Source organism: Podarcis pityusensis (genome assembly GCF_964106645.2).
Source record: "Podarcis pityusensis genome assembly, chromosome: 2".
In the NCBI taxonomy this organism is placed as follows: domain Eukaryota; kingdom Metazoa; phylum Chordata; class Lepidosauria; order Squamata; family Lacertidae; genus Podarcis; species Podarcis pityusensis.
In genome coordinates, this window is record NC_138029.1 from 50,678,994 (window position 1) to 50,698,361 (window position 19,368).

General features: G+C 47.0%; 1 protein-coding gene across 6 annotated transcripts in view; it reads right to left on the reverse strand.

Annotated features, from left to right (window-relative positions):
- The window catches only part of HTR4 (5-hydroxytryptamine receptor 4), a 165,546-nt gene that overhangs the window by 16,368 nt on the left and 129,810 nt on the right, over window positions 1-19,368 (reverse strand). The gene's annotated exons all lie outside the window — the stretch shown is intronic.

Here is a 19,368-nt window from a genome sequence, read left to right on the forward strand (position 1 = left end):
GATGATGGGAATTGTAGCCCCAAACATCTGGAGGGCCGAAGTTTGCCTATGCCTGTAATAAACTATTGTTTCAAATGCAAAGTCATCTTTTGTTAACAGCTAAGAAAAAAGAACCAATGAATTATTATTGTGATCAGCCATCTTGAAAAACAGTAAATCATTTGGGCCTTCTGTTCCTATCAGGGGAGCTATTAGCCAATTAATTTGATCTTTGATGTGATTAATTTCCAACATTCAAAGATTTACATGAGCAATTTAAACTTTATTATCTCTGTGGCTGCCTTACTGTTCCATCTTCAAATGGTTTAGAATTGCACATTAATCCCTTGTTCTGTAGATATCTCTGGAGGGTATTTTCCATGCCATAGCACTTAGCTTTGTGAGATAATAACTGTATGTAATCATAAAATCTTCATAGCCATCAATAGAACAGTCTGCCATAATGTTAAACAAGAGTTTCCAATGGCTTGAGCCAATTTAATCATATACTCCTGAATATTTTTAGTATCAAGGGGCAGTTCAAATGTCAAAATCAAAGGCTTTTGTTATGTTTGATCATTTATTTAAGCCATCAGATGTGCATACTTAAAGTATCCACCCAGCCAGACAAAAAAAGAAGAGAGAAACTTCTCAAAATTTAAAAGCATTTAAAAACATTATTCAAGACCATACCATGATTAATTGCTGCAGTTTTAAGCAAATTCTCATTTAATTCCAATAAGAAACCATGAAGTAGTAACCTGTGGATCAGCTGGAAATATGGCATAAGCTACTGTGTAACTGGGACTCTTAAAGTCAGTCTGACCACTATCTGTATTAATGCAATATTTTTCATCCTCCTTTTATTTTAGGCTATAAGCTCCTCGATGGCAGGCCCTCCTCTATTTGTTTTTTTTACTGTTGTGCTTATGAATAATCATAATACTTATATAAAGAAAAAAATAACCAGTAAGTCAGCTGCCTCAGTTTAAATTATTTTCTTTTAAAACAGAGTTGGACGACATGCTAAGCCAAACCATGGCTTAGTCTAGCTCAGCAGCAAAACAGCAGGGGAGGAGCAAAGTGCCTGTGATCTTTCCAGGAGACTGAATGGTTGCTCATAAGGACTAAGTCCTTAGCACTACATGACAGCAAGCAGTACATCTCTTAGCCTAAACTACCAAACAGGGTCATCACTAAGACAGAACAGGATCAATACAGGTAGCCCATTTTAAGTTCTTTGGATTGAAAGTGGGACAAAATCATGACTGGAAAAGAAGGAAGAGCAGGAATCCCAGTGGTCAGGAGCAGTGTTTCAATTTCCTTGCCTAGATATTCACTCTCAGTACAATCATTGCACATATATTCATCCACATTAGGTATCTAATTACCAAGAGCAATCACTGCCTAAGTATACAGAGGTGTCATACCTTGGATTCCAAAAGCCTTGGTACTCGGACGTTTTGGCTTCCAAACACCGCAAACCCAGAAGTGAGGGTTCCTGTTTGTGAATGTTCTTTGGAACACAAACATCTGATGGAGCTTCTGCGGCTTCTGATTGGCTTCCGAACGTTTTGGAAGTCGAATGGATTTCCAGAACGGATTCCGTTCAACTTCCAAGGTACGACTGCATATGTATCCTGGGGCCAGGGAGGTGGGAAGAGCCAAGTGCAAAACAGTGGCTCAGAGAGCACAGTCGCTCTTCTACAAATCATACAGCAACCTGCCAGCAGAACCCAATTTAACTTCTACTCACCTGTACTCCAGAATACATTGAAATACTGGGAAGAACTGAATGTTGTGATGCTGCAAACATTCCACCAACAAAAGCATTTTTGATTGCTTGCTGGTACAGTCTCCCCTCTGCTCTTCTCATGTGCAGTTCTGGGGATTCTCCTGACACTTCAGAGTGGATTTTGGGGAGGCGGAAAGCCCCAGTGCAAGTCCTTACATGGGCTTCTGCTAGTGGGACAAGTTAGTTGAATCTGGCCCATTTTGTTCTTGTGTATAGGACATCCCTTGGGGATGTAGAATATCTCCAAGGTCAATATCAGCATGACCTTGTCTAAATGCCTTCTTCTCATAGCAGAAGGGCAAGCTACATCCAATACTTCCTGCCTTTGAAAGGAAACTGCACCTGTGCATTAAATGTGAAAAGAGCAGAAAGATAGAATGAACCAAAGTGTTGCTAAATTCCCATGATGTTCTTTACATGAAACCTATAGTAAACATCAGTACAATACAATTTCTTCAAAAGCAGGCAGAGTATTTGCCTGGCAAAACAGCATGCTCAGAGGGGCTTGTATGGTGAAGCCTGATATGTTGTGCACCGTGCACACTGCATTTAACAGGTGTGCTCTCTGACAGTGTGACAGCGTCTCTGATGGTATGACATTGCTGCACACCAGGCTGCCTTCAGTTCACTGCATCTTTTTTTGTATGAGGTAGAAGTTTTCCAAGGTTCAGTAGTCAATGCTTTTAGAATAAATACCCCTTAGGTACTTCACACAACATTTACTGTCACCAAAGCTTTCTCGGTGTAGTTGATGATTAAACACAGCAGCAAAGAGCTGGCATGTACATGAGAACAATTTCCTAGACAAAATTAGCTTCCATGCAGGCAAAAGTGCACCAGACAGCAACTAACGAGTACTTTCACTGAACTGCAGAAGACCCTCTAGAGAGATAAAAAATATATATAACAAAGCTATGTCTCTGAAGCCTCTAGAATTCTAATGCAGAAATGAAGTGAGGTTTTCTCTCTCTTTCTCTCTCTCCTTCGATGTCTGCTCTGGGATACTTGAGTCATGTTGTATTTTTCTCTAGAACTGCATGTAAGATAACAATTAGGGAGACCAACAAACAATTAGGCAGACCTGATGAGTGGCGGACCTTGGGATCTCAAATTTCAGTAGCGCCCTGTGTGACTCTGAAAGTTCCTCCAATCAGCAACTTCCTTTGAGCCCAGATATAATATGGTCTGCCACAACATAACATGCCAATGACTTCACAAGTGATATAAAGCTTCATTAACTATATGCTAGCTCCTTACAATACTACCGTAGCATACACTGACTATTGTCATCAGATCAAGGCCTGCTCCATACTCCCTCTTTGTGATGAGCAAAATAATTCTCAAACATTTGGGAATGGCTCCCGAGTGAACTCAGAAACAAGTACCACAAAGGAATGTGAAAGACGTTGCAAAATTCATTTTGCATGGCCTTTGGCAGTTAAAAGGAAAATTATGGCCATGAGATATATTTTTCAGTGGTTGCTGTACTACAGCTCCCATCATCCCTAACCATGTTGGTTGGGTCTGATGGGACTTGTAGTCCAAAACATCTGGAAGGCACCAAGTTCAGGAAACCTGGTTTAAACCATGATGAGTATGCACATGTCTCACATCAGGGCTGGGAAACCTGTGGCTCTGCAGGTGTAGGACTCCTACTGCCATCAGTTCCAACCAGCATGGCCAATGGTAATCACCAAGGTGGCTACACTTTCCCCTGCCTTATATAAATATACCTTATGCTTCCCTCGCTCCATATTTTATTGTGTTTTTAACCAACATGGTATTGAAGTACAACTGTGAATTCCTCTTAATTTCAGACCAGCCCCTCCCCCGCCCAATCCATCATTTCATTGGCAACTTTCATGCTGAGAAAGTTAACAGCCTCTAATTTGGATTTTTCATGAAAATTTATTCAGAGAACTTGAGGGAGAGAATGTGTGTGTTACTGAACAGACTGTTCCAGATATGCATCTTTATGAATCAGTTTGTCACAGCTGTATCTTTGAGCCAATGAGAGCCATCTGCACTGCTCACTTCCATCCTCTGTTGTAAATCACTTCGCCTAATTAGTTCCAATTAAGGGCTTCAGGCAATTTCTTGATCTCAGTCGTTTTCTTCATTTAATTGTAGTAACACATTGTGCTATCCTTAGGATCAGCACTTTTCACAGTATTTTAATCCAGTAGCTAAAGGGGTTAATTGGCCTGCAGGGTATACAGAAGGACATGATAGGAACCTCTGCCCTCCTGTCAGTTTCAAGTAATTAATAATAATTAATTGTTCTTCATACAAAAAATATTTCTACAGATACAGACGCATTAAGATGTGGGGAATATGGCTTTAGTTTTCTCACTGTAACACTGGCACTTCTGCCTCGTTTTCCAGTGTTCCCTTCACATTGCAGCGCTTGTGTTATGGAATTGTGGATTTTTGACAGGTATACTGACATGTCACACTAAATTTCATTCACATCAGTGGGAATGCTGTGACACAACAATCAATACTGGACAACATCATCGCTCTCCTACCCTTTCCACACATAGAATCATAGAACTGTAGAGTTGGAAGAGACCCTCAGGTTAGATTATCTAGCCCCACCCCTTGCAGTGTAGGAATATGCAGCTGTCCCATATGGAGATTAAACCTGCAGCCTTGGCATTATCAGCACCACACTATAACCAACTGAGCTATCCAGGCTGCTTCTGTTTCCCCTTTGATTCCTGTATAAAAACAACAGAATACCCCACTTGGTTTTCTGAGTTAAGGTGGCAGCATCCCCCCTCCCCTGGAATCAAATAACATGGAAACGAACACTTAAAATGCACCACATTCCATCGGTTTTATTAAAGTGGCTTTTGCATTACAGTGGTACCTCAGGTTATAGACGCTTCTGGTTACAGACGCTTCAGGTTACAGATGCTTCAGGTTACAGACTCTGCTAACCCAGAAATAGTACCTCAGGTCAAGAACTTTGCTTCAGGATAAGAACAGAAATCGTGCAGCAGCAAAAGGCCCCATTAGCTAAAGTGGTGCCTCAGGTTAAGAACAGTTTCAGTTTAAGAATGGACCTCCAGAATGAATTAAGTTCTTAACCTGAGATACCACTGTATGTGAAACTGTAAATATAATGTTGAAATCACAGTTAGGGTAACATCAGAAAAATGGAATGAAGTGCTGCGTGAACACAGCCAATGACATGCAGGTCCAGGGATGTATTCTCTAATGATTCCCATCAGCACAAGAAATTCTGTTTGTACAACAAGACTTCCCTCCCATGCCCTCCATACCATCCACTCTCAAACCTGCTGCAGATGGTTGAGGGAAAATCTAGAGCAGATCTAGGGGTCCACAAGGAAAGGGGGGGGGGGAGAGAATATTCCATTGTGCAAGCAGAAATCCTTGCACTGATGGAACTTTCATCTCAGTGGATTCCACCCACTAACATAAGACATACATACAAATTGCACCCATGTTGTAAGGACTTCATCCTCACACATTCATGAAACCATCACTATTGAATGCTACAAGAAAGACCAATTTATTACTCTTCTTATTCTATAAAAATGACCATGTTCACTGATTTTATTGAAGCTAATGACTTGAGAGTAAAACAGAAACAAAACCCAATGCACATAAGCCAGATTTACCCAAACAGGCTATTCTCAAAGAGCACAAATTTGAGATGTGTGTATACAGAACAAGCATGGCGAGTCAAGCTAATAATCTAATAATAAATACTCCCTCATTGCAGGGGTAAGATAAAACACACATTCTGTGCAAGAGCTTCTATCTGTGTCAGAGGAAACACATTCTAGATCAATTTGTACTGGTGAAAATATGGTGTAACTTCATTGACATTAGACCACCTCACTGCTATCTCTGACAGTTTGGCGAATGTTAAGTGCACACTACCCACAAAACAAAACCTTTGTCTGGAATTCATTTACGGACTACCGCAGCATTAGATGATAATCGCTACATTTTAGGTACAACATCCTCACCAATGTATCCATCTTAATAGTTAAAATTAGTCTAGGTGAAGCCTTTTCTTGTAGAGAACTCACAGTAAAACAGGCTTGATCATAATTAGGCCTGGCAGGAGCAGACTGTCAATTACAGAACAAATGCAAGAAGAGCCAAGTGACATATATCTGCCTGCAGCTGTTACAGATGCTGCAGGATGACATTAAACCGGAAACTGCACCACTTGATTAATGCCTTGAGGCAATGCTCAGGTAATTATTGAAGTAAACAGGGTCAGCACTACAATGGCTGCTTTGGCACAGATTGCTGTACTCTTGTATTTTTGAGAGGGCTAAAGATTTTTGATCACACACTAAAAGAATGGAAAAAGTAAGAAAACAAGTAGTAGGAAAAGGCCCAAGAGACTGGCCAAACACGAAAACAGAATTGGCTCTCAGTTGAAAAGGGCGAGTCAAAATTGCCATAAAGAACTAAAGGAGGTTTGAAATCACCTACTGCATTTTATCCCCTGGAGATGTGAAACTCTTATACAGTGGTACCTCCGGTTACATACGCTTTAGGTTACATACACTTCAGGTTACAGACTCTGCTAACCCAGAAATAGTACTGTCAGGGGTTCAGGGACAGAGGCACAGGGTAGGCAGGAGATGGAGAGCGATGGGGATGAATCCCAGGACAGCGAGGAAGAGGAGGACAATGACTCAAGAGATTCCATGAGTCTTTCCAGCGAATCAGAGGATTCCCAGAAGGGGGCGCCGGTGGTCAAGGCCAGGGGAGCCCCAGGGGGGACGTGTCAGGAGCAGGGGGCCAGCGGGGGAGCCCAAAGTGGCAGCTGGGCGTCAGGACCAGCCTCCCCGCCAGAGTGCAGCGAAGGGGGTGGAGGTTCCAGTGTATCAGGGGAAGCAGCTCCGGCAGCAGAGAAGGGAGGGAGGTCGGAGCAAGCCACCCTCCCGGAAGGGGAGGGGAGTAGTGAAGGGAGTAGTGTAACTGTCAAAAGGAAGGTTAGAGGTTGGGCGCGCGTGCCAAGTTCAAATGTGGAGGCGCGCGGAAGTACAGGGAGCCCGGAGGAGGAGCCAGGTCCCAAAGCCCGCAGGAGGGGGGAAGAGCAATCTGGGGATTCCGCGTCAGGGGAATCCAGGAGGGGCGAAACCCCAGCGGGCAGGAAGACCCTGCGGAAAAGGAAAGAGAGGAAGAGGTGGAGCAGCGCAAGCCTCTTAAACTGGTGCAGGGGAGGGACTGACTCAGAGGGGACTTCAACGGTCTAAGCGTAGCAGACGTGGGGCTGCGCGCCTCGGATGTGAAGCAAACAATGAACTCCAATAAACACTTTTGTATATAAGAAGAACTTGGCGTTGGTCTTTTGTGAGCTGAGACCTGAGGCAGCCCTGACAGTAAGTCCCCTCTCCTGAAACCGCAAAATTTTTTTTGCAAAGCTCACGAAGTTTGGCAGACATGACTACTGAGGAGCAGATAACGACCCTGCGAAACGCAGTCGCCGAGCTCTCCGCTGCGGTAGTGGTCTCCCAGAGGAAAGTTGACGAAGCAGAAGCGCGATGCCAGGATCTGCAAGCCAGGTGGGACCGTGCGTGCAAAGAGGGGTTCCCGGGGTCCAGATCAGAGGGAATCGGACTCGGACGGAGGGGGGGCAATTTAGTAGCCCACTTCGATGGGAACCTGAAGCATTATCCCAGTTTCAGAGCAGACGTCGTATACGCGCTGCATTTGCTTCGGAAAGACTTCAAAGATGAGGAGGAGAAAGTATGCTTTATTGTGTCCCACTTGCATGGGGAAGCTAGAGCCTGGTTACGCAATTTGTGGCGCGAAGATGGTCCTGCCCGCAGGAACTCTGACGAATTTATCAAAGCCATGGACGCTTGCTTCCAATCTACCGTTGACGTTGATGTGGCGCGACGGGAGATGCATGGATTGCGGCAGGGCAAGGCTACAGTGCGTCAGTACCATTCTCGCTTTTTTGCATTGCTGAATGTGCTGGGCTGGGAAAAAGACTCCCTGGCAGTGAGAGACTTGTTCTGGGAGGGGCTCCATGGCTCCGTAAAAGATGAGTTGGCCAGGGGGGACAGACCTCAAACCCTAGCAGACGTCGTACAGAGGGCACTCACGATAGGAGTGCGCCACGAAGAACGCCCTTGGCACAGTGAGGAGGGGCGCCAAGTCCGCGCACCAGCTAGAGCGCCTCCTTTTCTTCCCAGGGACCTGGGACGTACGCATCCCTCGCCTCTGCTAAGGGAGGGGGAGGAACCAATGGAACTTGGTGGTGCAAAGGCTCAGGCAGCTGCCGGAGCCTCAGCGTCCGGAGCAGTCAAGGCGAAGCCCCCCAGAGGGACCAGGAAGTGTTACATCTGTGACAGTGCACAGCACATGGCCAAAGAGTGTCCCCAGAGGCTCCAGAAGTACACTGCAGCCTTAGCAACAGTAACAGGAGCAGAGCTCCAAGGAGAGCAGTTTCAGGGAAACGACAATGCCTGGCTGGAAGCAGAGATGCTGGGGCTCAGCCAGGCGAGTCAGTGAAGCAGTCCCCAGCGCTTTTGCAGCCTACAAATCCCTTACCACCCAAGCCAGTGGTGCAGCTCACTGCTACTCTCCAGCTACCTAATGGACTCACCCTGGAAGTCCCCATTACAATTGACTCATGGAGCAACGCAGACTTCGTGGGGGTGCAGTTCATCAAGCAGCATCGCATAGCGCTTCTACCAGCCACGCTGCCTCTGAACGTCGTCACGGTAGATGGCAGGAAGTTGCTGGGCGGGCAAGTGGTACAGCAGACGCCACCCATGGTGATGCAGATTGGGAATCATCGCGAGGTCATCAGTTTCAACGTCACCCGACTGTCAGACACGCCTATAGTGTTAGGCATGAGTTGGCTGGATAGACACAGCCCATCATTAGCGTGGTACCAGCGGCAGCTCACCTTTGGCTCGTCCTACTGCGCACAACATTGCATCCAGACCGGCCAGGAGGAGGAGGGCCAGGAGGAAGGGCAACAGTTGCATCTAGGCATGGTGCAGGCGGTGCCCCACAAGTACAAGGGGTTTTTGGAGGTCTTCTGCAAAAAGGAAGCTGACCAATTACCACCCCACCAGCCCTACGACTGTGCAATTGACCTCTTACCAGGGGCGACGCTGCCGACTGCGAAGCTGTATTCCATGTCTGAAGATGAGATGCAGGAACTCAGGGAGTTCATAGATCACAATTTGAAGCGGGGATTCATCCGAGAATCCAAGGCAGTGGGAGGCAGTCCTGTGTTTTTCGTGAAGAAGAAGGACACGCCCCAAAAAAGGCTCATTGTGGACTATAGGGCCATAAACTCGATGACAAAGCCCAAGGCCTTCCCCATGCCCAAAATTGACGACCTGCTCGCGACGGTGAGGAAGGGGAGGGTCTTCACCAAGTTGGATCTACGCGGAGCATACAATCTAATACGCATGAGGGAAGGTGACGAGTGGAAGACGGCCATGTTCACGCCGCTGGGCACCTATGAATACAGAGTTATGCCGTTTGGTCTCCAAAATGGCTCCCACTGTTTCCAAGCATTCATGCACCACGTGCTAGCGGGACTCCTCTACAAGAAGTGCGTATGCTTCCTCGACGACATTCTGATCTTCTCAGAATCGCAGGAGACTCACGAGAGAGACGTAAAGGAGGTCCTGCAGAGGCTACGGGAGCACAGACTCTACGCCAAACTGGAGAAGTGCCAGTTCGACGTGACGGAGGTGGATTTCCTGGGCTACCGGCTGTCCGACAAGGGACTAGCCATGGACAGCGCCAAGGTCCGCGCGGTGTTGGACTGGAACAGCCCGCGCAATCGGAAGGAGGTCCAGAGGTTCGTCGGCTTCGCCAACTTTTACCGCAAGTTCATCAGGGGTTTCGCGAAAGAGACGGCAGCTATCACGGACACCCTCAGTTCCAAGAAGAAAAAGTTCACCTGGACGGACCAGGCGGAGCAGTCCTTCAGGAGACTTAAGAGCCTCTTCGCGTCCGAAGAACAGCTGCTACACGTGAATCCCGGCAGGCCCATGCGGGTTGAGACTGACGCATCTGACAGAGCAGTGGGGGCCGTCCTCTTGCAGGAAGATCCGCAAGGGAACTGGAGGCCCTGCGCTTTCTATTCCCGGAAGCTCAGCAAGTCGGAACAGAACTACACCATCTGGGACAGGGAGTTGTTGGCCATCCACGCGGCTTTCAAGGCGTGGAGGCACTTCCTCATCGGAGCCAAGCACACCGTGCAAGTCCGCACGGACCACAAGAACCTAGAGTATTGGCGCACGGCGAAGCTCCAGAGCCAGAGGCACATGAGATGGGCGGAGTTCTTTGCGGATTTCGACTTCAGGATAGAGTATATCCCGGGAGACAACAACGTCATAGCGGATGCGCTCTCCAGGAAACCACAGTATCTCGAGGAAGCGGCACCAGTGGCAGCCAAGCACATTTTCGCACCGCAGGCGTGGGCGTGCGCTTCCGCCACTGTGGACCTGGACGCGGTGCGACGTGCGCTGCAGACAGATCCGTTCGCACAATCCAAGATGGAGGAGGTGCGAAGAGGGACAGCAAAGGACGACGAATTCCAGATACGTGATGGCCTGCTAACCCGCAAAGGTGCTCTCTACGTGCCGGGAGACGATCTCCGCGCGAAGGTTCTACAGCAGTTACACGACGCACCCAGCACGGGTCACTTCGGCAAGGAAAAGACGGCGGACTTAGTAGCCAGGGACTTTTGGTGGCCCCAGATGCGAGGAGAGGTCGCGGATTACGTCGCCAGGTGTGACACTTGTCAGAGGTCCAAGCCAGTGCACAAGAAGCCAGCGGGACTGCTGGAACCACTGGAGACGCCACTACAGCCGTGGGAAAGGGTGGTGCTGGACTTTGTTACTGATCTGCCCAGTTCGCGAGGCAAGACGGCGGTGCTTGTGGTTGTAGACCTGTTCACCAAGATGGCGCACTTCATTCCTTGCGCGAAGGTGGCAACGGCGGAACAGACCGCCAAGCTGTTCATAGACCACGTGTTCCGGGTGCACGGCTTACCACGGTCCATCCTGTCCGACCGGGGTCGCCAATTCATTTCCAGTTTCTGGCAGAAGCTCCTGGGCATCCTGAATGTCAAGATCAACTTAGCGTCGGCGAGACACCCGCAAACCAACGGCCAAGCGGAGAGGGTCAACGCCATCATGCAGCAGTACCTGCGATGTTACGCCAATCAACAGCCTGCAACTTGGGTGGACTACTTACCGATGGCCGAGTTTGCCTACAACAACACGAAGCACGTGTCCACGGGGGTGACACCGTTCTTCGCCAACAATGGGCGACATCCCAGAACCTTCCCGGGGTTGGAGACAACGACGCAGGGGGAGCCGCAGGGAGCTGAGCATTTAGCAGCAGAATTGCAGGAGGTCCACGAGGAGCTACGACGGCACTTGGAGCTAGCTAAACACGCCTACAAAGTGCAGGCAGACAGGCACAGGAGGGCAGGAGAAGACATCCAGGTGGGGGACTGGGTATGGTTAGCAGCCCAGGCGGTGCCGGCCAAGTCGTTAGCTAAGAAGAAGCTAGGACACAAACAGCTAGGGCCATACCAAGTTGAGGGCAGGATCAATCCCGTAGCTTTTCGGTTGACCCTCCCAGAAGGTTCCAGAATGCACCCGGTCTTTCATAGGTCGGTGCTTACACCCTACAAGGCCCCACACAGATTTCAGGAGCCAGGGACGGCACCAGACCCACGTAGAAAGTCACCGGGGGGGGGGGAAGTCACCGAGGGCCCCGACACTCAACGAGGTCACGGAAATTCTGGACTCGAGATGGGGGGAGGAGGGAGTAGAATACCTCCTCGCCAGGGAAGGTACCCCGGCCAGCGCCAACAGTTGGGTGCCAGATTATGCTCTGGAGGAACCTCTTCTTAAAGACGAGTTCCATGCACTCTTCCCACACAGGCCCATGCCAGTGGAGTATTTTGACGACTGGCTTTTTACGCCCACACTTTCAGACAGCACCTTCCGGGGGTTCTCCTCCGCAGAGGAGACCACGCCAGAATCGAGCCCTCCAAGGGGATCATGCTCGGGGGTGGACACGGACCGCTCTTACTGGTGGGACGATCAACCAGAAGAGGAGTGGTGCAGGAGGTGGCTAAGGGGGCCTTGGCAAGCAGCATCGCCTGAAGTAACAGGGGGAGGGGAGGACTTGGATGTGTTGGGGGAGGACCCCGGTTTCGAGCACTCATACACTGAACTGGAAGCAGAGGAGATCGACGTCGACGGACTGTATCCAGCATCTACCCCCGCTACAACGGAGCTCCCGGAACCTGCGCCCGAGCAGCGGGAGGGGGGAAGGGGGGGCTTCGAGGGGGGGATGGATGTCAGGGGTTCAGGGACAGAGGCACAGGGTAGGCAGGAGATGGAGAGCGATGGGGATGAATCCCAGGACAGCGAGGAAGAGGAGGACAATGACTCAAGAGATTCCATGAGTCTTTCCAGCGAATCAGAGGATTCCCAGAAGAGGGCGCCGGTGGTCAAGGCCAGGGGAGCCCCAGGGGGGACGTGTCAGGAGTAGGGGGCCAGCGGGGGAGCCCAAAGTGGCAGCTGGGCGTCAGGACCAGCCTCCCCGCCACAGTGCAGCGAAGGGGGTGAAGGTTCCAGTGTATCAGGGGAAGCAGCTCCGGCAGCAGAGAAGGGAGGGAGGTCGGAGCAAGCCACCCTCCCGGAAGGGGAGGGGAGTAGTGAAGGGAGTAGTGTAACTGTCAAAAGGAAGGTTAGAGGTTGGGCGCGCGTGCCAAGTTCAAATGTGGAGGCACGCGGAAGTACAGGGAGCCCGGAGGAGGAGCCAGGTCCCAAAGCCCGCAGGAGGGGGGAAGAGCAATCTGGGGATTCCGCGTCAGGGGAATCCAGGAGGGGCGAAACCCCAGCGGGCAGGAAGACCCTGCGGAAAAGGAAAGAGAGGAAGAGGTGGAGCAGCGCAAGCCTCTTAAACTGGTGCAGGGGAGGGACTGACTCAGAGGGGACTTCAACGGTCTAAGCGTAGCAGACGTGGGGCTGCGCGCCTCGGATGTGAAGCAAACAATGAACTCCAATAAACACTTTTGTATATAAGAAGAACTTGGCGTTGGTCTTTTGTGAGCTGAGACCTGAGGCAGCCCTGACAAGTACCTCAGGTTAAGAACTTTGCTTCAGGATGAGAACAGGAATCGTGCTCCGGCGGCGCAGCAGCAGCAGGAGGCCCCATTAGCTAAAGTGGTGCTTCAGGTTAAGAACAGTTTCAGGTTAAGAATGGACCTCCGGAACGAATTAAGTATGTAACCAGAGGTACCACTGTATACAAAGAAATAAAGAAAATGTCTGTTTAATATGTATGTGACTTAAACATCTTTTTTTTCCATTTGATCAGGAAATGTAATGCGTATACAAGTGAATAAAGAGGGCGACATGATAGATGAACAGAGAACTCAAAAATGAATTATGCCTGACGCTGAATAAGAGAGAGTGACCTGGAGAGGGGCAGAGAAAAGTTTGCTCTGCATACTCTCGGATGGGATGTACAATATGATAGGTCAAACAGCCAACCATGCCGGTCACAACCAACAGCACAGAATGCAAGGAGTCACAGGTTGGAGCAAAGGAAGAAAACTTATTCCAACTCAATTTGCCTATTACAAACAATGGATCTTAAGAGTCAAAAGCACAGGTCTTTTGCATCTACCATTAAAACCAGATTGTCATAAAACTGGAGATGCCAGGAATTGAACCTGGAACCATCTTCATGTAAAACAGGCACATTAGCACTAAGCAACAGGCCCTCCACACCAAGTTAGAGGAGTCTTAGGGGAAAGTGGTCTTTGTTTCACCATGTTCTCTGTATCATTCCCTTTTTCATTACTACAGTCTTTCATCATGTTATTTTTTTGCATTTACAGCACAAATTATGGGTACTATTCTGTGCATGCAGATATTGAAGGAAATATTTAAAGTCATACCGAAAAGCAGATTTATTGGAAAGAGATCCATTAAACACCTGCACATGTGCATGCTAAACATACATCACCGTAGAAATACACCATTCATTCAAGCAAACAACCTGCTGGTTATTTGTTTTGATTTTAGTCATTTTGTCATTGAGCTGCTGCTCAATGTCTTGTCTGCATGATCAATTTGTTGACATATACTTGGATTTATTGCAGGTGAGAACATTCTTGGAGCATATCCTCTAAAGCTTAACATAGCATTCAAGCTCACTTTAGAATTCCATATACAGTAATTTACAAAGGCAGTTCAGTTGACCCAAAGCCCTTACACATCTAAATGCTGCTTTTCTGGTACATATGGCAGTACCATTCAAAGAGCTATGACAATTATACTGTTTATAGCTCTGAAAATGGCGCTGCCATCTGCACCATGATTCACCAGGAAGGCAGAGTTCAACAGGTGGACAGTCGTTTGGTCTGCCGATCTAGCATGCTATAGATCACCCCGGGAACTGGACTGAAAACAAAACAAGCACAACATGGATTGGACAGAAAACCTTCTAGCTTCCAACTCTGTGAGAAAGTTCATTTTCCAAATTTGTATTATTAGCAGCTGGAGAAAATTCTATTTTGTTGGTCACATGGGATATCCCAGTAGTCAATAATTTCTCATACACCACCTTTTGCCACCATTTAGCCAGTAAGAAGCTTCTCAGAGGTAGAACAAGTTCTTCTTCTCTTTTCAGATGCATCACAACAGAAGAGGAAAAGAATATTTGCTTGTATGATGTCCTGTTTGCAGGTATATCTTCTTTGCTGCAGTGCAGTGTAAAACACTCAATTTTCATGACAATGTTTGGCCAGCATACACATTGGACAATGATTCACAAAAGCATTCCTGTGCTTCTCCACTTCAGTATCTCCTCAAGATGCCCCTCTTTGCTCTGGCTTTTGACACCTGAGATGTATATTTTTAGCACCCATTTTGTCTTTGAGATTGTAAATTTTTTTAACATTGTGTTTTAATTGTTGTACCCCACCCTGGCACTTTAGGGTGAAGGATGGTAGTAAAATAAACAAAGAAATAATCATTTGCTTTCATTCTTTGTGTTACATTGTATGCTGTGCCATGTGGCTGCTTGTTAACAGGCAGGGAGGCATTGTTGGGCCTTGAATCCACAAGCATTGCCATGTAGAACCAATGTCACTGCTGGTAACAACATCCTAGTTATTCTTTGTACTGGTGTACCGCCAAATCTCCCAGAACAAGGGCATCTTTCCTTGGCTATGTGAATTCCAGATGAAATGCATCCGTATATAAGAAGAGGCTAGCAACAAGAAAACTTTCTTTCCTAAAATAGTCACAGTGGTTGAGTTGGGCTAGCTATGTGTGCTTCAAGCTGAAAAAATGCCATTTAAATCCTGAAGTAAGCAAAGTTGGATTCTGCATAGCATATATATGCTGCAAAAGTGATACATACTTTGCATGCATTTTATTTAGAACAATTTATTTGTTCCATGAAGAAGAACAGAGAGCAATGCATGGCACACCAAAGCCTGGCTCTTAGGAATGGAAATTCTATTAAGTCTCCCTCCCTGATTCTTCTGAGATTTAAATCAGACACTTTCAGCAGTCCAGCCCAGCGGCGTAGCGTGGGTTATCAGCACCCGGGGCAAGGCAAGTAATTTGCGCCCCCTAACCCGGGGCAAGGCAAATAATTTGCGCCCCCTAACCCGGGGCAAGGCAAGTACAGTAATTTACTCTCCCAAGCAGCAGCAGCAGCGAGGCTTCTCTTTCCCCCGCGCTCTCCTGGAGCTGCCTCTTTTCTTTCCTTTTTTCCCTTTCTCCAAGGCTTTTCGCTTTCTCTCCTTAATTGATTCCTCCTCCATACCGCAGCGTTTCCTAGCTGCTTCCCCCCCCTTCCCCTCTCTCTCCTCCTCGCTCTGCTTGCCTTGCCCTGCACCGGCAGCAGGAGGCGCAGCCAGACCCCCGCCAGCCAGCCCGCCCGCCCGCCCACCCGGCTTCCTCTCCTTTTTTTGCCCGCGGCAGAAGGCTTCGCTCTCCCCCTTCCGCGACCTCCTCGCCAAGCCGAGCGAGCGCGGGCTCCCTAACCCGTGGATTTTAGTAGGGGCAGAGAGCTGCTAGTGCGAGCGCGCCCCCCGCCCATGTTGCGCCCGGTGCGGCCGGCCCCCCTGGCACCCCCCACGCTACGCCACTGGTCCAGCCATATTACGCAGTAAGTTACCTCTTATGGCCCCCCCCTTTAAAAAAGCTGTGGCCTCAGGATGCTGAGTTCTGTGCTCACTTACCTAATTTTGCACTTTTCAATGCTAAAGCAGAATGATTCATGGAATATACACAGCCTTGGCTTTAATGGACACACCAGAAAATGCACAAAAGAGGAGAGAACAGAAAAATGCTCTTCTTTTGACACATTATAGATGCCCACAACCATTACTGAAATAAATGTGCAGAATTTCAGCTTGTTTCAGGCCATTCATCAGTGACACAATTTCCCCCCTTGGATCTGGGCTTGATTTGAGCCAAGGGAGATAATTAAAAATAAGTAAATGCCTCCAAATACCACTGAGGAGCCAATGTGAGGCTGTTCTAATGGCACATAACTGGGATGAGGGAAAAGGTGGGACATAAATGCAATAAATAAATAAAAACCCACGGTCCATCTGCTCAGGGTGGGGAATGGAGAGGGTAGCCAGCTCCAAGTGAGACCGACTCAGAGTTCAATGGATCCCAGACCAGCTCAGCACCGTCCCCTCCTCTCCAACCGCTAGTGAAGAGCCTGGCAGCATGTCTCCTGCCTGCCCCTTTTGGAGGCGGAAGATGGTGATCAGTACCAGAGTGATGCTTGCAGAGGAAGGGACACCACTCAATCCACCACCTTGACCCCTCCACCACCCAAAGTGTGGCATAAGGGGATCTTGGATTGCTCTGTAAATAGCGGAATAGTGAATTCATTTGCTACAGGAAATTCTGGGGTAGAGCCACATGATCCTCATCTTGGAAGCCCTCCCAATAACCTAGGAAAGTTACTGAGATAACATTAAAAATTGTTTCCTGTGCACACCCTGCCACCTGTTTGCACTAAAGTACATGCTGCAATATTATTTTCATATGGCCTTATAAAATGAACCTCAAGTCCCCTCATATTTTATTTTCCCTTCAGACCAGTTTGATGGAGATTTTGAACATACGCAAAATAATAATAATAAATATCCAAGAAGATCAAACTAAATGATGTGTTTTGTTTATAAATAAATAACATTAGTTCCTTGCAGACTTTGATTTATCTTATCTGCAGTGAGTGGGCTTGATGAACTTTAATGAATTGCTCAGCAGAATCATAGTCAAACTAGCCCTCATAGTCATTTTTGCCACCTGTACCTGCTAAATAACCTAACATTTTGCAGACCACAACTTCCCGCTTTCCAGCCTGTCAGAGTTAATCATTTCATCACAATTGGTACCTCAGTACAGTTAATTCCCTTCTAAGATGAATCACTCATTTCTAATATTGCCTTAGCAACATGAACGTATTTTTACGTTGGAGTCTAATCAAAGCTGCGACTGAAGACTTGACAAATATGGTCTGTCCTTGTCATTGGCAAATTGCAGACTATGTTCTTGGTTGAACTCTTAGCAACCCACTAAGATGTTTCAACAGGAAAATAACAAGTAGATGAGCACAACACGTCTGGCAGGGTTGTGGCAGCTACAAGGTCACAGAGTTTCAACTGAAAGAAAGAAATGCCTTCTGAAATTGGAGATAGTTTTAGTTGTTATAAACGGAACATCTTTTGACTGCTGTTTACCATCTGTTAATGCTATGTCAATGCAAAGCCCTGGGCTTAAATTCCTTGTTGTTGGCATACCTAAAATGGAATTTCACACACCTTATCTTACAGCTTTGTAGCATAATAACTCATTGGTGGCTACCTGCTAAAGAAATATTCACTCATATCATAGGCAGCCAATGCCATGCCCTTCCCCCCCAACAGCCCTAGCCAGGATGGCCAGTGGTCAATGATCACGTTGGGTACCTCTGGGATTTTGCTGCTTTTAACTGGCGTTCAAATCATGAGTTCAAGCCATCATCAGATAGCTTCAAAAACTATTGTTTTTGGTTTCAGGAAGAAACCATAAAGAAGACACTTGCTCACTGCCCACTTAGCTCTGCATGGATCTTTCACACAAAAAATGCATGAATTTTGCATTTTTCCGTAATTTATTTTAACATGCACTGCTCAATGGGTGTCAGGTAGCATAAATTTTTGTAGCTTATCTTTAAAGCCTCTGAAAACAGTAACATTTAAACTACAAAATGAGACATGTAGATACAGTATAGTGGCAGCTTGGGATGAAAAGAAATAATAGTGCATTTCCCTGCTTGCTTAAAGATATCTTTCCCTCTTGAGTCATTTTGGACAGTTTACTCCAGCCTGAGAAAATGTTGCTTTAAAAACACCCAAGGTATTATGTGGACGAAGCTGACCCCATAATAGGAAATCTTGTATTGAGAATGTCTGTTAAGTGCTTTCCATCTTCCTCCTTAATGAGTTCGTCTTTTTTCAGTAAACTTTTTATTTAAGTGCTCTTTGTCACACAGCATGGGCTGTTAAGATTTTCTTAAACATCAGGATCAAATAAAAATAGCTTTCTTCTACAAGGAGCTGGGTTGATGTTTGCCAGTGAACATTTTTGCCCATGTACATGACCCTTAGTCATTTTACCAGACTTAGATTCTGTGCTCACTTGCATTATCTTGAGCTCAGAATTCCTGGACCTTCTTGTAGCCTTTTGTTATGCTTCAGTCCTTGTTTGTAAAGTCAAGACTAAGAAAGTGGGTGGGAACTCATCAGGAGGTAAGTGCAAATGGGTTCAGGGAACTCCTTGAAGCCTTGTCTAGGAGAAATATGCAAAACTGAGGACAATATCAGAGTGGTCCCATGATTTACTTCCTTCCAAAATATTTTTTTCAGTACCCTTCTTGAAATACTGAGGTTTAGGATTCTTAACAAAAAAGGGGGTGTTCATAATATAAGCAGGCAAGCATTTGGGGGGGGGCATGTATTCCATACGCTGCATTTTAGATTTCAGAATGAAGAATACAGTACTGTATTTTTTTCTAAATATAAGGCAGGTACTACTTCTGGCAGCAACATTTAAATAATATTTTGTGAGTCTTAACTACCAGATCCATTCCCTAAGACATGGGTTGACAAGCAAGTTATTAAGAGAAGGATGACATTCTGTGGTGTCCTAACCATTTGTTCTGCTTTGTGATAAAATTCTTTTAAAATCTTCTTTTGCACATCTATAGATCACCATGCACAACAATATTTGATCCCTATCACTGTACTTGGCAACAATAATAGCCAGCTCAGAACACTCAGTATAAAATGTGCCTCCTGTCCTTTGGGCTACAAGAAAATGGCACACTTCATAATCAACTGCAAATTCCTTGCACTGAGCCTCCCTTTCTATTAACTTTCTTAACACCCCCACTGTTTAGGGACCAGCATTCTTAAGAAAAGTGCCAGGTGAGGCAGCCACCACCACCTTTATTTCCCCATTCTAGCATTTCTCCAGAATGCCTCAGGACCCAGGCCCATGCCTGCCACTGAAGCC